The 18,644-nt window shown below is 48.8% G+C and overlaps 1 long non-coding RNA gene across 2 annotated transcripts in view; it reads left to right on the top strand.

The window, feature by feature from the left end:
• The window catches only part of LOC148004187 (uncharacterized), a 69,640-nt gene that overhangs the window by 48,428 nt on the left and 2,568 nt on the right, over nucleotides 1–18,644 (top strand). For both annotated transcript variants that reach the window (XR_015627322.1, XR_015627323.1), the window contains exon 2: nucleotides 11,408–11,636. This is a non-coding gene — a long non-coding RNA (uncharacterized LOC148004187). The remainder of the gene's footprint in view (nucleotides 1–11,407; nucleotides 11,637–18,644) is intronic.

Below are 18,644 nucleotides of genomic sequence, written 5' to 3'. Positions count from 1 at the left end.
TCTCGCTGAGGCAGCTCTTTAAACAGAAGGAGCTGAAGGTCGCAACTGACAGGTCAAGCACACCCTCCCCTCCCTGCTCCTATGTGATCCAGCTTTGCTATAAGTTAGAGAGAGTGGCAAGGAGACCACACCTGAGCCAGAGAACTCTGCCACCAGCCTGAGTGATCTCGAGCAAACCTCTTTCCTCTGGGCTTTGATTTTATCAACTGTGGAATGAGGAGAGGGCTGCAGGAGTGGGTTCCAAACACGACTCCAAACAGAAACTCCGGAAGACTTGCCGACATAGATTGCAAGGATGTAGCACCTAAATGAGGCTACAGTTGTTACAGGGCAGGTCGGGCATCTCTTGTAACTCACACTAGTGGTCCAGTGGGCATTCTGACAGAAAGATAACCTGAAGTTCATGCTTTGGTTTGACCCTTCTTATTGTTGGTAAAGGTGTTTTTCTTTAGAGCAGTAGGTCTCGACCTTCTTAATTCTGTGGCCCTTCAAATAGTTCCTCACGTTGTGAAGGCCCCCCAACCATAAAATTACTTTTGTTGCCACTTCATAACTGTAATTTTGCTACTGTTATGAATTTTAATGTAAATATCTGATATGTGACCCCTGTGAAAGAGTCACTCAATCCTGAAGGGCTCATGATCCATAGGTTGATAACCACTGCCTCAGAACTTCATTTATTCATTCTGAGGAAGCTTGTCTCCCGTTCCTGCCTTGGTTGCTAACTCACTACCTAGGAGCCGTTCCTTCTCCAGTGATCCCTTCCTAACCCCTGCAAACACGGGCTGGCATCATGTTGCTTCTGACCACTGTGTGTGGAGGCTCCCTGGAGATTTAACAAGTGCAGAGAGTGCCAGACCCCATTTCACTGAGAGATGCTTCTTCAGTACGTCTGGGGTGGCTCAGGGTGGAGGTGTTTAAATGCTGCCAGGTAATTCCAAGGATCAGGTACATTTGTAAGTCGGGGACTAGGACAGATGGCACATCTGCCATGCTGGTGCCACACTTGTACTCTGGAGCTGGGGAGGATCCAGTTCTCTTCACGTGGGAAGTGTGGCAGTAGCCTGCTTGCCTCCACAAGGCCAAGTGACTTTAGGCCATGGGTGTGTAAGCTTTGCTTATGTGTACACAGGTGCATGTGTGGGTGGTTACGTCTGATCATGGAGATTGACCTCAGTTGTCGTTCCTCAAGATGTGTCCACATGGGGCTGGGGATTTAGCTCAGTGGTAGAGCGCTTACCTAGGAAGCGCAAGGCCCTGGGTTCGGTCCCCAGCTCCGAAAAAAAAAAAAAAAAAAAAAAAAGATGTGTCCACATTTTTTGCTTGATATTTTGTGGTCTTTCTTTTCTTCCTTCCTTCATTCCTTTGTTCCCTCCCTCCCTCCCTCCCTCCCTCCCTCCCTCCCTCCTTCCTTCTATTTTTCCTCCTTCCTTCCCTCCCTCCTTCCTTCCCTCCTTCCCTCCTTTTGAGTAACTTCTGTTGGCTTCCTCATTTGCTTGTCTTATGTATTTGTTTATTATTCTCGAGCATGTCATTTGCTGTACCATCCACCTTGTTACCCTGAGACAGGACCTCTCCTTCCACCAGATGCTCAAGCTTCAATTAGGCTAGCTGGCCAGCCAGCTCTCGGGACTTACCTGCCTCCTCCCTCCCTCAGACCCGGGGTTATAGGCACTCAAAGCCACACCCAGCTTTTTCTGTGTGTGGGATCATCTCCTAAGTCTCTGCTTTCCCACTTCACCATGGGACTCTCTGATTTGGCTCAGCTGGTCACCTGGATAAAGAGCATCAGGGACCCCCACTCCCTCCCATCCCATCACCCAGCAAGTTCTGGGGTTGCAGGTAAATGGCACCACTTAAGCTTTTTGTGTTGGTGTTGGGGATTGAACGCAGGTCCTCATACTGGATGGCAAACTCACTACCAGCCGAGCCATCTCTTCAGCCCCATCAAGCGTTTGACAGTGTGATGTAATGTTATCTACAAATGTATTTGGGGGGCTGGAGAGATGGCTCAGCGATTAAGAGCACTGACTGCTCTTCTAGAGGTCCTGAGTTCAATTCCCAGCAACCACATGGTGGCTCACAACCATCTGTAATGGGATCTGATGCCCTCTTCTGGTGTGTCTGAAGACAGCTACAGCGTACTTAAATAAAAAATAAAATCTACAAATGTACTTGGCTGCAGGGAAGCTATGGTAGCTACAATTACAGGTCGGATCTGCCAGTGGGAAGGTCTACTGCTCTGCAGTAGAATAAATGGAAGATCTGTTTGTTTGCCCATTTTTGTTTTTTGCTTTGTTTTTGTTTGGTTTGATTGAGACAGGTCTCACAGTGTAGCTCTGGCTGGCCTGAAACTCAGTATGTAGACCAGGCTAGCCTGGAACTCAAAGAAGTCCTCCTGCTTCTGCTTGGGAGAGGCTCACTCTCTGTGTAAACCGCTCATCCCCCTTCCCTACGGTCACCTGAGTGTGTCCGGTGGAAGCCAGCCTGACTGAATATTCACACTCCTCACTCTGAGGAAAGCAGAGCTTGAAGAGAATCTATGGCTACTGAAGGCCAGGGGGCTGAAGGTGAACATGGGAGGCGCGCCTCAGCTTTTGGTCCAGGGAATAATCCTGGGGATGGTTCCATCCTGGGAAGCCAGCTACCTTCTGCTACATCCTTTTCTGCTTTCTCTAATCTCTTAAAGATCTTGTCTGATACCCAGGGGATCAGCAAAATCTCTACACTGCCTGGCCAGTGAACCTAAATGCTGATTTGTAGCTCTTGGAGGCCGTGGTCACTTTTACATCCATTTCCTCTGGATGAACTGCTGCTGATCTCTCCTGCTTGGTCTTCCGGTTCCCATTAGCCCCTACGGACACTGTTCCTGTGGCAGCCAGAGTGTCTTTTTAAGATATCAATCAGGGGCCAGTAGAATGCTCAGTGTAGAAGGGTGCTTGCCACCAGGCCTGAGATTCTGAGCTTGATCCCGGGCACACACAGTGAAAGGAGAGAACTGACTCATTCCAGCTGTTCTCTGACTTCCACATTCATGCTGTGGCATCTACACAGTCATATGCATGCATGTGCTACACACGTATGCATGCATGTGTGTGCACACACACAGAGACACATATACAGACACGTATACATACATACCGTAAAAGTAAAGACACGAGACACAAATCAGGTCATGTCATTGCTTTGGACTAGCTTCCTATTCTCATGGGATAAAACCCTGTCTGGTCTATAAGGAATGCCTGATGCCTGCTTATTCTCTGAGGATGAAATTCACATTTCCTTCCTTGGTTACAAAGCCCTGCACAGCCTGGATGTCTGTTTCTCATCTTGCCCCACTCCTCCTACCTGTATCTGCCTCTCTAGGTAGAAAAACCTTACCCTGTGTTCTCTCCCGCTCTGTTCTTGGTTTGCACATAGCTGCGTTCTCTTGCCAAGCCCCTCTGTGGACTCAAGACTGTGTGTCTGAGTTCAGATTAAAGGCCCTGGGTGCTGTCCTCATGGGGGATCCTAAGTGTTCCAGGAGTCTTTTCTCTTTGTTCTGGCCAATACATAAAGGACACAGTGGGCATTGCCAGGGGACTCTAAGGGGTTAAGGGTGGTTTGTTTGGAAGGGGATTGGGTTTTGTTTTTATTTTAAATATTTTTACATTTACATTGTGTGCCTGTGGGGGGGGCATGTGGAGGTGAGAGGACAGTTTTCAGGAATCTGCTTTCTCCGTCCAACATTCAGGTCCCAGGGACTGAACTCAATTCATCAGGCTTTGTGGCACTCACCCGTACGCAGCTGCTGACCCATCTCACCGGCCAGAGTTTGGGTTTTGGATTACTGGGCAAGAAATCAATCACCAATTATCTGGCATGAATCTCAATGAAGCCTTACTGTTTTAACTCACACAGATTTGGGGCTGTCTGTTCTAACAGTTAGAGGAACTTGCCCTGACTTAGTCAGTTACTTAGATAATTATTGTCTGTTCTCAGCTCCTTCTATGCTCTTGTAGCATCTACAGAGATGCCTTTCCTGGTAACTCCTCACATGCTGTCTCTTTCATAGCCTCTAGGTCTTCACTTCTAAGTCATCACCCGGTTAATACTTATATTTGTTTTCTGGATGATTTTTTCAAAACTAATTTTATAACCTGTGTGCTTATGTGTGTTTATGTGTGTATGTATACTATATATAATATATACAATATATGATATATACAAACTATGTCTATATCTCTATCTATCTATCTATCTATCTATCTATCTATCTATCTATCTATTGTTTGCTGTCCTGTCTTCTAAGAAGTAAGCTTTTGTGGGTGCAAATCAAGACCGAGTCATTTTTCCGTATCCTATCCAAAGTGTCAGACAAGGAACAGCCATTCGATGCTATAAATTGATAGATTAAATGAATGAACAAACATATTTTGGATGATTCCATTGAAGTTAAGCATTAATTGGACAGCAACTTGGTACAAGGTCCTTCACATACATTTAAATCATTCTCTAGACCATTCGTAATGGTGTGTGTGTGTAAGATTATCACTGCAAATAAGATATAAAGATCGATCAAGGGCCGTAGTCAGCCACAATAGTGCATACCCTTCCCACACAGCGTCCTGCAGCTGCCATTTTATCCCTAAAATGTGGGTCTTAATACCCCACCCCCCTTTTTCTTTTGAGACAAGATTTCATTATGTAGTCCAGGCTGACCTTCAACTCTTCATCCTCCTGCCTCAGCCTCTGAAGTGCTAGGATTACAAGTATGTGCCACCATACCCAGCACTTTATTTGTTTTTCATCAAGGAGACACTCCTCAGAGAGAAACGGGGTTACTTTCCCAAGATCACAAAGCTAAGGTGGTTGTGGAGCTGGGAAAGGAAGAGAAAGGAACCCAGTACTTTCTTCTCTCCCCCCTCCTGTTTTTCTGGATGTAGTTCAAATTCAGTTGCTACAGAGCTGCATTCCCAGCCCCGCCCCCTTTTTAACACTTTTAACAAAGTTACTCTAAGTTGCCTTTGCTGGCCTTTGAACTCAGTATGTAGGCAGGAGGCGCTTGAATTTGAGATCCTGCTCCCTCTGCCTCCAGGGTAGTTAAGTACCTGGGACTGTACTCCTTGACTTCAGGCTCAGGTATCCCACCAGTCCAGTAGTCTTCTTCCTCCTAAAGTCTACAGGCTCATTAGAAACCCCAAGAAAATATCCTGACTATGGAACACACACAGACATGTTATTCCCTAAGCTGCTGCTCCTGAGTTTGTAATAGGATTGTGTGTGAGTGTGTGTGTGTGAGTGTATGTGTGTGTATGTGTGTGTGAGTGTGTGTGTGAGTGTGTGTATGTGTGTGAGTGTGTGTGTATATGTGTGTGAGTGTATATGTGTGTGTCTGTGTGAGTGTGTGTGTATGTGTGTGTGAATGTGTGTGAATGTGTGTGAGTGTGTGTATATGTGTGTATGTGTGTGTGAGTGTGTGTATGTGTGTGAGTGTGTGTGTATATGTGTGTGAATGTGTGTATATGTGTGTGTATGTGTGTGTGTATGTGTGTGTGAGTGTGTGTGTATGTGTGTGTGAATGTGTGAGTGTGTGTGTATGTGTGTGTGAGTGTGTGAGAGTGTGTATGTGTGTGTGAGTGTGTGTATATGTGTGTGAATGTGTGTGAGTGTGTGTGTATCTGTATGTATGTGTTGTGTATATGTGTGTGAGTGTGTATGTGTGTGTGTCTGTGTGAGTGTGTGTATGTGTATGTGAATGTGTGTGAGTGTGTGACTGTGTGTATGTGTGAGTGTGTATATATGTGTGTGAATTTATGTGTGTGTATATGTGTGTGTATGTGTGTGAGTGTGTATGTGTGTGTGAGTGTGTGTGAGTATGTGTATGTGTGTGAGTGTGTGTGAGTGTGTGAATGTGTGAGTGTGTGTATGTGTGTGAGTGTGTATATGTGTGTATGAGTGTGTATATGTGTGTGAGTGTGTATGTGTGTGTATGTGTGAGTGTGTGTGAGTGTGTGTATGTGTGTGTGAGTGTGTATGTGTGTGTGAGTGTGTGTGTATGTGTGTGTGTGTGTGAGAGAGAGAGAGAGAGAGAGAGAGAGAGAGAGAGAGAGAGAGAGAGAGATTGTGTTGGTGTGGTTCATGCACGTGAGGGACAGGGGACAACCTCGGTATCATTCTTTAGGCATCTACGTCTTTTTGTTTAAGACAGAGTGTCTCCTTGGCCTGGAACATTATCAAATAGCTAACCTGGATGGCCAGGGAGGCTTCAGGAATCACCTGTCTCCACTTCCCATCTCATCTTGGCTGAGATTACAGATTTGAACCATTGCTCCTGGCTTTTAACATGAGTTGTGGGGGATCCAAATTCATGTTTGCAGGGTGAGCGCTCTACTGACTGAACCATCTCCACAGCCCCCCCACCCCCGTCCCCCGACACAGGGCAGGGCACCATGTTTCCTGAGCATGTAGCTGAAATGTCGTTTGTGAGTCTTGCTCTGTCGGCCTCCATCAGAGAATCAGGGGACAGCCAAAGCTGCTGGGAAGCAATGTGTGAGCCACTTTGGCAGATGAAAATATGAGGCAAATCGTTTTGTCTGAGGGCTGGGCTCGCTGAGGAGTCTGAGTGGGCGCAGCTGGAGACAAAGATGTCGGCTTGCAACTGGTAGTAAACTTTAGTGGCTTTCAGTTCTGTGACTTGGCGGGCTGCGGGATGGTGCACAGAACTTATGAATTCTCTGGGGTGGGAGCTAATTAGGGTGCAATTTTTCAATTATGGAACACTGAGCAAGCCCTTCCCCACTCCCCCCGTGCCATCCCTCCATGGATGCACTCCATTTGTCTACTTTCCTTTATTTCTTAATCATTTCATGATCTGACGGCAATTATTTGTCATTTGAAAAAGAAAATTGTCAGGGAGCCACTGCCTCCCCCCTAGGAAGGGCCCTGCCTTCCTAGGTGGCAAGGCTTGCTTTGATCAATGGTTTTCGTTCCTGCCCTCCCCCCACTCCCACCCTGGGTTGGATTGGCAACAGGAAAACATTAGTTGCTGACGTGGGCCTGCTGGGATGGCAACTCTTTTGTACAGAGGAATGGAACAGAGCAGGCTCCAGTTGAAAGGAGTCCCGCCCAGGGATACAGGCCCACCCACGTCACCTAGGTCGAGAGTGTGGGATGTTTTGTCTAGAGAATTTTGGTCATTCTCTGAGATGATAAACCGGCCTGATAATCCGCAATGCAGAACAGAAATGGGGCAAAAACAGAGCCAGGAAAAAAGAAGCAAGCCACCAGGAATGGGAAATCTTAAATGACTTTGTTTAAATGTCATGCTATTCTCAAAACCCTGTTCTCATATGTATGTGAGTTAATTAAATGGAAAAATGTCAAATTAGTTGCTTAAAATATTAATGGCATGACTTACCCCAGATTTGAGAGCTGGTAGAGGAGAGGAAGCTGACCTTTCGGCCCCAAGTGTACTGCCTGGGGCCTTTAGAATCCATCGTTCTTTCTTCCACAAGTTGACCCTTGAGTGCTGATGGCTTTGTGGACTGGAATGCTAGTGCACACTGGTGGCTTTTTACTTTTGCAGCAACTGCTTTGTCCCCAAAGAGGCCCAGTAGCCATCTATGTTTATTCCAGAGTCTGGATGATTCAGCATTGCTTTTCTAATGGGGCGTGTGTGTGTGTGTGTGTGTGTGTGTGTGTGTGTGTGTGTGTGTCTGCGTGTGTGTGAGAGAGAGTGTGTGAATGTAGATGTGAGTGTGTGTGTGAGAGTGTGTGTATGTGTGAATGTGTATGTGTGTGAGTGTGTGAGTGTGTGTGTGTGTGTGTCTATGCCTGTATGTGTGTACTTTCTCCTTTCTCCAGTACAGCTAGCTTTTTTTCCCCTTTGAGATGGAGAGTCCCTCATTGGTCTGGAGCAGATGGATTTGGCTAGTGAGGGGTCTGCTTGTCTCCACCTCTCCAAAACTGAGATTATAAATCTCTTCCCCCAAGCCCTGCTTTCCAAATGTTTTGGGAATCCAACTCAGGTCCTCTTGTTTACATCGTGAGCATTGGACTGGCCTACCTGGCTCCCCCTCCCCCTCTTTTGGTTTTTAAAGGGTGTTTTGGTTGGAAGAGACCATTAAAATGTAAAATTGGGAAGATGGTTTAAAAGGAGGTGTCCCTGTTTGGGTCAAGAGTTACTCAGCACCCAGGTCCTCACAGCCTGTGTTATTTGAGCAAAATGTTGAGAGGATGGAGAGCCCCTCAAGCTTTTCAGGTCTGGTAGAGACTATGATGTGGCCTCGAGGTAGACTGTGGGGCCAGCAAAGACCCAAGGAAACAAGGAGCAGCTCCAATGCCACTAAACTATTGCTAGCTGAATGGAGCTACTTATTTAGGCCATACGTTTCCTGCTTGCCACCCTCGAGGGCTTGGAATGTCCAGGGAGGGAGGACAAGCCAAGCACAGGAGTATGTCAAGCTCTGCAGAAGGGAGGCCAGTATGGGGAACGTGTGCTGTGATCACCCGACGACCCCGTCTCCCTGAGCTGTATCCCTCCCTTGCCTCTGCCATGCATGGGACAGTGTCTAGGTCTTATTTTCTCCCCATTCTAGCAGAGGCAGACAGGTGAGTTAGGAAGGACAACACTGTTCAATGAGAGTGGACATAGGGCTGGGCAGGTAGTTCAGTCATCAGGGCGTTTTCTGCACACGCATGAGGACCAGAGTCTGGAGCACCAGCACCAGCATACAAATCCAGTCACGGTAGAATGCACTTTCTATCCTAGCACTGGAGAAGCCATGATGGGAGATCTCTGGAGCTCACTAGCTCGCACGCCTAGCTCAATTGCTGAGCTCCACGTCGAAGTGAGCTCTCTCTCTCTCGTCTCAACAAGGTGGTGGGTGTCTCCTGTGGAATGACACCCAAGTTGCTGGTCTACTGTCTAGACTCCAGCCACACCCTGTCAATTGAGCCAAAGTGACCAACCTCTATGTCAGTCAGCTCAACCAGACACAGGTGTTACCCACTTCGCTCATTCAGCAAATTGGAGATCCCCAAGCAAAGCAGGTGGCTAAACTGAATCTGAGGAGACGTGTAATGGGGGAATGCCTCTTCATCAATAACTGTAACCAGGAGTAGAAACATCAGACAAGAGAGATGGGCCCAGCTTTAAATGTAATGTCCACAGGGGGAAGAAGATATTCCAAGATGTGTGTGGGGGAAATGTATTTTCAGAAACCCTATTACATGTAAGCTTTTTTCAGGATCAGTCAGCGTTGGTAGGCTGAATCGTGCCCCGCAACCCCCGTATATCCTAGTCTCAGTCCAGAACCTATGAATGTTACCCTATACAGCCAAGGGACTCTCTGGGTATGGTTGAGCGTAATGGATGGGTAGATTGGCCTGTTTTATACAGTTGTCTCAGTGTAGTCACGCGAGGCCTTAAAATGTGTTGCATGAAAAGGCGAGTTATGTGTGTCACATCAGTCACAACCCAAGTCGTGTGGCCTTATCACATGGGGAGGGGAGGTTGGAGGCAGGGGAGGCAGAGACATTTCTGTTTCTTCCGTGTGTGTGTGTGTGTGTGTGTGTGTGCGCGCGCGCACGCGTGCGCTCATGGTGTGGAGGCCAGATATACTCAGGCATGCTGTCTATGTTGGTTTTTGAGTCAGGGTCTCTCAGTGGCCTAGAGATTTCCATTAGGTGAGGCAGGTTGGCCAGTGTGTCCCAGGGATTTGCCTGTCTCCATCTCTCCGGCGCTGGGGTTATGTCGCCATGCCTAGCTTTCTCATGTGGGTTCTAGAGACCAAATTCAAGTCCTTGTGCTTTACTGACAGAGACATCTCCCTAGCCCTGGCTTCTCTGCTGTTTATGGCCCCCGAGGTTTCAGCATGTGTCCAGAGCACGTGGGTGGAAGGGCCAAAGTGAGAAGCAGGCAGATCAAAGTGGTCCACTTTAAAAGTGGAGGGAAGGGCCCCAGAGACAGGAGGATGGGTGACCATTAGAAAGCTGTCAAAGGCACGGTAGTGGCTTTTCCCCCTGGAGCCTCCAGGAGACTTTAGATTTGACATGTTTTTCAGTTGAACCCAGGAAAACTGGTTTTAAACCTCTGTTCTCCAGAATGATCCGCTGTCTGCCTGTATGGCCACAGGACAACCTACGCTGCTGTTCCTTATGCTTTTTCCATCTTGTTCTTTGAGACAGAGTCTCTGATTGAGAACTGGAATTTGTCAATTGGTCTAAGCTGGCTGGCCCCTGAGTCTCGGGGATCCCTCTGCCCTACCTTCCCGGCCGTGGAATTATGAGCATGTCTAGCATACCTGGCTTGTTGTTTTTTAAATGAGGGTTCTAGGGCTAGAGCTCAGGTCCCCATGTGTACCCCACCATCTGATCCTTCTCCCTAGCACAGTGTGTGTTGTTTTAAATCTGTGGTCATGTTATAGCAGCAACAATACCATCGGTGATTGCTAAGTAATCCGTGAGCTCCAGGCCTTCTCATCGCCAGGCCCAGCAATGGGCTGGGACAGCGCTGCTTCCTATTAAGAATCAAGTGACACTGTCCTCTGGTTGTCTCATAGAACTGTGGCCATCAGGGTCCACTCTTCTCATAGTGGTGACAAGAACATAAGAGAAAACTAACAAGTCTTTGCCAAGCTGGCTGAACAGCTTACTCAAGCCAGTTGCCTGTTTGTCACCATAGGTCACAAGGCCAGTCTAACATACAGGCAGCCTGGTCTGTAAGAGACTCTGGGAGGCCAGACAGCAAAGACTCGGACGGACCCTCCTAGGAGCAGACATGCTGAACTGCCATGCTTTTTCTAGAGGATTCCTAATGAGCACAGATGGGTGGAACACCCAAGAAGTCCCTCAGGGGGAATATGCCTGCCTAACTCTAACATAGGACTCCTGTGAGCCTGGAATCTTGCTATCATCCCAGAGAACTATTCTGAGGCCCACTTGCATTCAGTGTGCTTACAAAGGTCTGGGGAGAGCAGGGTAATGGAACTGATCCAGGCATTGAAGGATGGGTTCAATCTAGCAGACTGGAATGAGGGTGGCTGTGATGATTAATCTCAGTTGCCAACTTGGTGAGATCTAGAATCAATCACCTGGGAAATGGGCCTCTGAGCATGCCTTCGGATGATTTTCTTGATTAGAAAGACCATCCACTGTGGGTGGTATTATCCCCTGAGCTGGAGAAAGGTGGCTGGGAAGCAGCATTCCTGGTTGTAGATGCCACGTGACCAGCTGCTTCAAGTTCCTGGTTCCCTGACTTATTCACTGTGGTGTATTTTACCCTCTGGAACTGTGAGCTGAAATAGCCTGTATTAGTCAGGGTTCTCTTGAGAAGAAGAAAGGAAAGAATGAATATATAAATGTGTGTGTGTGTGTGTGTGTGTATTATAGTGGCTTACATACTGTGGTCTGTCTATTCTAACAGTGGCTCTTTCCCGATGCAAAGTCCAAGAATGCAATAGTTGTTTGGTCCTTGAGGCTGGGTGTCTCAGCTGGTCTTCAGTCTACACTGGAATCTCCAAGTAGGCTCTAATGCCAACAAAGGAATGAACTTGCCATCGAAAGCAAGGACAAGTTGGCAAAGAAGAAGAACTTCCTTCTTTCACATTCCTTGTATTGACGGCCACCAGAAGTCGTGGCCCAGATGATATAAGGTGAGTCTTCCTACCTCTAATGATCCAATGAAGAAAATCCTTTGCAGGTGACCCCAGCAGTTTGAGTTTAAGTTATTTCCAGATGTGGAAGGACCTCAGATGGCCCTTTCTTCCTCAAGTTGTTTTCTGGGTGCTTTATCAAAGCAACAGTGACCTAAGAAGGCTAAAGGAACCAAGATAAGCACCCCTCCAAGGTGGAGAACAATTGGAATGTTCCACCTGGGTATGGGGAATTCTCCTGGGAAGAGCTCACCCAGTACTCCCAGTATTCCCAGTCAGCCTAAGGATTAATCATGGTGGCTTCTCCAGCCCAATGCTTCAGAATCCTTCTGATGCTGAGGGCAGACTCTCCTGGCATCCGAGGATGGCACACCTCCTCTGGACGCCTGCATCTGGGGGGAACTAGAAGAAAAGAGAGAAAGGGAGTCTAGGGATGTAGCTCAGTTGGTAGGGTTGATGCACCCATCCTTGGTTTGATTCCCCAGCACCACATAAACCCAGCATGGTGGTGCATGTCTATAACCCTAACCCTGGGGAAGTGGAGGATTAAAGTTTCAAGGTCTTCTGCAACTACCACATGGACAGTTTGGAGCTAGACGTCTGGGCTACATCAGACCCTGTTTTAGAGAGAGAAGGGGAGGGGGAGGCCTCTGCACAAGTTATGAACAGATTTCACACCCAAGCCTGACTGTTTGCAGCCTTCGTGTAGAATCTCTCCTGAAACGGAGGTGGGGACACCTTCCATCTTTCCAAGGACTTGGGGACAGTCAAAGGACCTGGATGCTAGGTCCCCATGCTGGGGAGTCCATCAACCCACATTGGCACAGGTGAACAGAGCTGACGGGAATGGTGTCGAACACTGAGCCCAGGGCATGCTCAGAAGCGACGAAGTGAGGCTCAGGACGTAGGACTGTGCAGAGGCCTGAGGGGAATGAAGTGAAGCCTAGATGTTCCTGCACCACCCTCCCTCCCCATGTAATGAGGCACTACTGTGTGGGCAAGGCCGGCCACTCTGGGGGAATGGTGACTTATTTGACACACCTAATTAGGCTATTTCCATGTAACACATTTTAACGGAGGCCATTACATCCTAATAAAAGGCAACGGCCTCGCCATAAATCCCACAACCAACAGGAGGGAAAGCCAGGAGACTGGGAGCCAGACCTGGATCCAGCGGCCTCTTGGGATACAGGACCGAAGAAAGTATCTGCCAGCTCTCTCACTCAGCCCTTAAAGGGCACGAACCACATGCTGGGCTCTCTTTCCTTCAGGCTCCCAAGACACAGGCTAAAAGCACAGGTGAGGGGAAGGGAAAGATGATGCCATAGTTCAGCGGTGGTAAATGTGGACAAGATAGACGGCCATAGGGTGGGAAATGACCTCTACAGGGGACCAGGTTGGATGGGTCTCAAAGGATCCATAGGAATTTTCTACACGGATAAAGGGGTGGCTGGGAGTAAGGCAAAGAGAAAAAGGAGCCAGTGGTAAAGAGAAAGACAGGAAGAGGCCTGTGAGTCCAAGAACACTGAGGTTGGAGGAACTGGGCATGGGGAGCAAGTGGGGGGAAGTCCTGGAGGGGTACATTGAAATGGAGAAGAGCCTGCTCTGAAGCAGGAGTTTGGTTCTTTTGACGCAAAAGGAAATTGGATCATGTACGTGAATCATAGCTCACAAAAGAGTAAGGAAATAACAGTGAGAAGAAAAGATCTCTCAGGGCTGCAAGTGTGACGGGCTGGCCTGTGGGCCATGTTCTGGTGATCAGAGGGGGGCGGGGCAGCGTCACTGCCAGCATGCATAGTCTAAACCAAAGATATGCTGCTGTCATTCCCCTGCCTGGGACCTTTGCACGTGTCTTATATCTACAGGACAAGTGCCACCTCCTGGTCTGTTGTTTGACATCTGTACTGTGTCACCAGCTTGTCTCTCTGGGCTTCCGTCCTTCATCCGTCTCCCTGCAGCTATGAATAGTCATGTACAAGGCTCCCTTTTGTTTGGCTTCTTCTCAACCTTCATCTTCTCATATCCCTGATCACATCTCAGGGATCCTTTTCCTTTTTGGAATCTTCCTATATCTCCCTGGAAGAACTCACAGCACTGTCAGCGCTGTCTTGGGGTCTGAGACCACCTGCATTTGAACTCAAGTGTAGACGTGTCTCCCCTTCGTGAGGCCCTGAGCTTACAGTGGCAGTAGTAAACAGGATGTGCCATCTCCTCATGGCTCAGCTCAGGTGCCTGGTACACAGGCCACAGCCTGTGCTTTCTGAATAGGACTGGAGCCTGGGAAGGGGCCTGCTACCTTCAGCATCATCCCATAGCTAGAGGGGTTCTGAGATCTCACTTAAGGCAAACACCTCATTTGCTGTAGAAGAGCTGAGGCCCAGAGAGAGGAAGTGACTTTCCTGCCTTCATCCAGCTATGAGGAGGAGGCCTTTCTGGGGGTGGTGTGGGTCTCCCCCCAGCCAGGACCCTGCTTTTTACTTCTGTCTCTGGCACTCAGTGGAACTCTAGGAGGCTAAGCTCTCAAGGGCCAGCAGCACACTTTCTTCAGGGCCCCTTCTTAGGTCACTCAGAGTTCCTAATAATGTATCCACTATCCCATGAGGAGCTCTAGGGTCACCAGAAACTCTGGGCATTGCTACTGTGGGACTGGAGGGTGGGACTGGAGGGTGATCCTGGCTCTGCTGCTGCAGGAGTGGAGTCTGGGCTGGGCTGTTTGCACTCCTCCAGCTTGCAGTATTGTAGTGGATACACCTGCTGTTTTCTTATGCCTGGGGAAGCCCAGGAGGACGTTGGTTTCTCTTTCAGAGAGAGAAAGAGGGGGGATAGTGGGGGGGGGAGAGAAGAGAGAGAGAGAGAGAGAGAGAGAGAGAGAGAGAGAGAGGGAGAGAGAGAGAGGGAGAGAGAGAGGGAGAGAGAGGGAGAGAGAGGGAGAGAGAGGGAGAGAGAGAGAGGGAGAGAGAGACTCAGAGGTAGGTGAGGTGTGGTGTGTTGCTGGGAGGAGGGGGTTGGAGGAAGTAGGGGGTGGGGGAGTGGAGAGGTGGGGGTAGTATTTCTGAACCTGTTGCAGAATCTAGATCCCTTGAGATTGTGAAATAATCAAGAGTTTCTGGGCATTCCCTGTCTCCAGCCTTCATCTCTGGAGCCAATGGTTGAGCCCTACTATGTGCCAGGCACTCAAACCTTTTGAACCTTGTGACCCGATGCTGAAAGAGGAGTTGCTCTGATTCTCAGGAAAAGGAAGGCCTGGGCTTGGAACATCCACAAACTGCCAAGGCCCCTCCCTGGTTTACAGGTAGTGGAGCCTCAACCCAGACCTGGCGACCACGGTGCTCCTGTTCCTGAGGGAGGGGAGTGTGAGTTAGCATGTGGCCCTGCCTTCTTCACACCTTATTCATAGTTGTGCCCCCAGCCATGTGGGTAACTTTCCTGAAAGTGACTAACCCTTTCTGGGCCTCCTTCTGGGCCTTCTGAGGATGCCTTGTACCAGCGACTCTCTCCCTACCAAGGTCCTGGGAGGAGATGCAGCAAGCTGATGTTAGCCCGGTGATTTCTGGTTTTGTTTTTGTTTTCAGTTTTTTTTTTTCTGGCCTGCTTCCTGCCACAAACTCTCTCTCCCTAGAAACCATGAAGTTGAGAGAACCCCCCCCCCCCCCTCACCCTGGAAAGTAGCTCAGATGTGGAGAGCGCACTTCCTCATCTCAGGCTGTGGGCTCACCTCCCTGTCTCTGTCTCTAGGGTGCAGTGAGCTCACTGGACTTGGAGCCTGGAAACAGGGGTTCTGTTCCGTTCATGACTGCTATGATGTTGCTTTTGGTGTCCGAGTCCTTGCTCCTGGGTGGTCCTGGGGACAGACAGACACAAAACCAAATGTGGAAAGGGAGTAAGTTCTTCCACTGTCTAGCCTCTCCCACTTTACAGATGAGATCAGAAGGAGAGAAATGACTGACCCAGGCCCTAAGCCCGCACAGACATCAAGGTCACACCTAAGGTTGGGTAACGATGCAGGGGTTGCAGTTGTCTGCAGACAAGAGACTGGCAACCTGGGATCCTTGTGCAGCAGGCAGACATGGGGCAGTTCATCAGAGCAGCATCATGCGTTCCTCAGGGGCATGGGGAATCAGATTGGAGGGGGCTTAGTGGCTTCCGCACCTAAAACGAAGAACCGTGGCACAAGTCTTTAAGGCTCCTTCCACCTGACAGAAAGGGGAATGACTGCCTGAGGTGGAGACCAGTATACCCTCTGAAGTGAAGGTCTGGACCCCTTCAAAAGTCACCACCACTATATTATCATGCTACAGTGTGTGTGTGGTGGCAGACAGTGTTGTGGAGTTGGTTTTCTCCTGCTACCTTTACATGGGTTCCAGGGGTGGACGTTAGGTCATCAGGCCGTGTCAGGGTAAACTGTTCACTAGCTGAGTCATCGCCCCAGCCCAGATCTGAGCCTCTTAATATACCCTGTGGTTGTAGTGCCTGACTTCATAAGGGACCCATACATAGAGAGGATAGCATGGAATCTCAGGCCTATAGAGATGGCCTATCTCTAGGGTATAGAACATTCCAGAAGCTCAGCAGGAATCGGTGCCAGAATTATCTTAGTTTGGTTCAGGGACTGTGGCCTATAGACCTCTGTGTCCTTGGGACCTTGGAGAATGGAGTCCAGTGGTCCTGTTTCATGAGGTGAATTTCATCCTGGCCTCTCCTCTGCTTGGCTGTGCTCACAGGCATGTGACCTGGCATCTGAGTGGGGTTTTGCACTCATGTCTTGGCAGCAGCAGCTCCGCCCCTGTGAGGTCTTATGCAGATATATGACGCTCTTGACCCGAAGCTGAGGGGGGAAGTGGTTTGAATCCCACATCTTGATTTACTGGGTGGGGTAGTCACCCTTTACCATAGCTTTTTCAGTTTGGGGCCAGCCCAGACTGGATGTGGTTTTCTTGCTCTCTCTCTCTCTCTCTCTCTCTCTCTCTCTCTCTCTCTCTCTCTCTCTCTCTCTGTGTGTGTGTGTGTGTGTGTGTGTGTGTGTGTGTGTGTGTGTATGAGGGAGAGATTGTCTTAGCTACCTGAGGAGGCAGGGGTGGGGAGAGAGAGAGAGAGAGAGAGAGAGAGAGAGAGAGAGAGAGAGAGAATGTCGTCTTAGCTACCTTCCTTCCTTTATCTCTGAGAGTACTTTGAGGTACTAGGACTCCCTGAAGCTGACCTGTCAAACCCAGATGTCCCCGGTCAGACACAGGCAGACCTGGGAAGAGCTCAGTGCGTGTTAGTGGAGAGAAAGCATTTCTGCTGCAGTGAAAGCAGAGTAGAGGTATCTTGCCTGAATGTCACAGAAAATAAAATAACACAAAGTAATTACACTTCATTTTATCTCCGTGGGGTCTTAAATCACATCAGCTGTTACCTCAGTTTTAGAATGTGAGATAGGCCCACGCCTGACTAAGCAGCAAATTAGCTAGTTATTTTCTTTAACTGCCTCCTGGTCTCTTCAGAGAGTCCCTTCACTTCCAGCCTGGTTGCCCCCCAAAAGGATTTACAAGTCCCCGAGAGCCCTCGCTCTTCAGAAAGAGAGCCTCTCCATCAACCCACCTTTATGTCCCTAGAAGCTCCACTTTGCTGGGACGCAATTCCCAGTCTGTCAGGGGACCAGTCCTTCTTCATGGGCCTGGTTTGGTGATCTAGGTGCCCTAGGTTTCCCCAGGACCTTTGGTAGTGAGTTTTTACCATGTCTGGGTTACCTAACTCTTGCACTGTAGTAGAGAGATAGGAAGGACTGGGGAGGGGTGGCTTAGGCCAGCCAGCTTCAGAGGACATGTCCAAGATCACATGGTGAGAAGGGAGTCTTGGTGAGGTCGAGGCTTCTACCTGAGGGGTTGTTTTAAAGGCATCCCCAAGCTTTCCTATGCATTCATTTTAAACTTGGAGCGTGGAGTATAATGGCTTCATATCAAATACACGAGATCCATTAAAGGGGGAAAAGGAGGACTTTGGGTTGTTTTGGTCACATGGTTTGGTCACATGATTGGAGATGCAAATGAGAAGGCTTTACTACCATGTAGAATCCCAGTTATGAGTCTTCACTGAGGAAGTCAAATGGCCCAAGGCCTTCTCCAAAGCTGGGTTACAGAGAAAACTCAGCCCAGCGAAATCCAGAAGGAAAATCCTGTAAAAATTCTCTAGCTTTGGAGACTGCGAGGACTGGTCAGTCTCCCAAGAGGGTCCCCATGTAACCAGAGCTGCGTCACATAAGTGTCACTTTTTATAGTCACCAGCTTGCTGACTTGTGGTGGGTGGATGGGAGGAAGCAAACTACCATCCAGGTGACACACCACAGTCATGTACGTGTGTAAGTCAGCGTTATACAGGGACACCACGTGTGCACAGGTGTGTGACGTGGTCACATGGTCACAGAGAGCAGCACAGCCATGTAGAGCTCATGCGTCTCCCAGAAGTGACTTCTGAAATAAAGACGAAGGGTATGTGCAGATGCTGTACTCTCCAGGGACCTGGAGCCTCACAGCTGTCCCTGGTGTAAGTGTCAGGGCAGCACTTTGGGAAAGCCATTTCAACCTTACACGTCATGCCTGGAGGTGCCTGTGTAGGAGGTTGGCATATCAGCCATAGTTCTTGCAGGATAGGGCAGGACCAGTTCACTTAGCTTGGTCTAGGCCTCTTTACATCCAAGTCATGCATGCTAGTCCATGATTCTTGCCAGCCTGATCCAGTTTCTCCATGGACACCAGCTGGAGATCCAGGGCACTATCCATGGCTTACAGACAAATCTTACGTGACCAGAATAATTCTTAATAGTTTTACCAGCTACTAGTATGGAAATATTAGTCATTTCATATTGAAATAAAAAAATTTCCAAAGCTACAAATTTGGCCTTTTCTGAGAACCTGGGGGGGATCTGGCTTCACTGGTCAGGCTCTTACATGGCCCCTGTCACTCATATGAGTTCCCTCAATTCTTTGATTCAACATGTGTATGCTAGACCCCGCCCTCCAGCCTCAGTCA

Source organism: Rattus norvegicus, chromosome 8 (assembly GCF_021556685.1).
Source record: "Rattus norvegicus strain SHRSP/BbbUtx chromosome 8, alternate assembly SHRSP_T2T, whole genome shotgun sequence".
In the NCBI taxonomy this organism is placed as follows: Eukaryota; Metazoa; Chordata; class Mammalia; order Rodentia; family Muridae; genus Rattus; species Rattus norvegicus.
This window is presented reverse-complemented; position numbering and strand designations above follow the sequence as displayed.